Below are 1,810 nucleotides of genomic sequence, written 5' to 3'. Positions count from 1 at the left end.
CTTGCACATTTCTAGGAACATTGTTTCAGAATGTATGTGCCGGCGTTCCAGAATGAAATGCTTCTTAAATAAAAGACAGCCAGCCAAACACTGCAGGTGCTCTCTCTCACTTAGCTTTCACATGATTTGATTGTTCTCTTTATTCTTCAGAATATTCTTATAAGGAGCAGTTTGGCAAATACACTGCTGTTTATACTTTAATGGACTTGCACACCAGGAGTATACAGGGTTCACGCAGGCTTATTTTCTTATTTTTATTTCTTTGTGTTGTTATTTATAGATAAACGGGATGTAATAACAAGGTTACTGTAGAGCTGAGAAAGCTCTTTTATTTCAGGATAATTCCAGTTTTATACTTGCAAGGAATTTTAGCTACCAGCCCTGCAGCCCCTTGTCTCTGGAGGTACTTAGGTTGTGTTTTGCTGATTGTTTGTCTTTGGAATCAGTTTTGTTTTTAATTTTGTTCAGTTTTGTATTTACATTTTTCTTCCCCCACAACAATTTTATTTAGTTTAGTTTAGTTTTTGTTTGTTTGTTTGTTTGTTTTGTTTTTGAGACAAATTCTCTCTATAGAGCCCTGGCTGTCCTGGGATTCCCTATGTAGATGAGGCTGGCTTTGAACCTAGAGAGATCTCCCTTCCTCTGCCTCCCAAGTGCGGGGATTAAAGACCTTGCCCAGCTTCCCCCACAACAATTTTGAAACAATAACAAACTTGAAAAAAGTTCCAAGTATGGTACACAGTTAATTGCTGTTTTACTTTGGACATTTTGAGAGGAAGCTGCTGACCTTATGCCCTGTCACTCTGAGTGGTTTAGTGTCAGTTTTATACAAACAAGAACCTTGTCATACATAATGACAGTGCACTTATCAAAATAGGAAATTCACGCTGACATAGTATTCCATTTAATGTGGGTTTTATTGACTATGTTATTACTCACACAAATGTTGAAAAAAGCTGGTACATTTAAGTGTTGCATTGTTTCTTTATCTCCTAAGTCTCTTTCAGTATGGAACAGTTCCCTCATCTTTTTCACGATCTTGTCAGTTTTGATAACTAAGTGTCAGATATATATTTTTAATTAAAATTTTATTTTAATATTAATTATAGTTTATTCACTTTGTATCCCAGTTGTATCCCCCTCCCTCGTCCCCTCCTAACCCCACCCTCGTTCTCTCATCTCCTCCTATGCCTCTGTCCAAGTCCATGAATAGGGGTGATCCTCCTTCCCTTCCATGTGACCCTAGCATATCCGGTCTCATCCGAACTGGCTGCATTCTCCATTAATTTATTTATTTGTTCATTTTACATCCCACTCACAACTCCATTCCCTCCTCTCCTCCCAGTGCCACCCTCCAACCCACTTGCCCTATAACACCCCACTCCTAAACAACCTAACCTAGCACATCAAGTTACATCAGGATTAAGTACGTCTCTTTCACTGAGGCAAGACAAGACAGCCCTGCTAGGAAAATGGGACCCAGAGGGAGGTGATAGAGTCCAAGTCAGAGACAGCCCCTGTTCTAGTTGTTAGGGGACCCACTCGAGGTAAAGCAGCCCATCAGTTTCATATGTGTAGAATGGCAAGGACTAGTCCAGGCATGTTCTTTTGTTGGTGGTTCAGTTTCTGTGAGGCCCCATGGTCCCAAGTGAGCCAGGTGAGCTGGCTATGTAGGTCTTCTTGTGGTATCCTACCCCTCCATCTCCCTCAATCCTTTCTCTAACTCTTCCACAAGACTCCCTGAGTTCTGCCTAATGTTTGTTTGGCTGTTGGTCTCTGCAACTTTTTCCATTATCTGCTTGATGAAGCC

Source organism: Meriones unguiculatus (assembly GCF_030254825.1).
Source record: "Meriones unguiculatus strain TT.TT164.6M chromosome 13 unlocalized genomic scaffold, Bangor_MerUng_6.1 Chr13_unordered_Scaffold_34, whole genome shotgun sequence".
Classification (NCBI taxonomy): domain Eukaryota; kingdom Metazoa; phylum Chordata; class Mammalia; order Rodentia; family Muridae; genus Meriones; species Meriones unguiculatus.
This window is presented reverse-complemented; position numbering follows the sequence as displayed.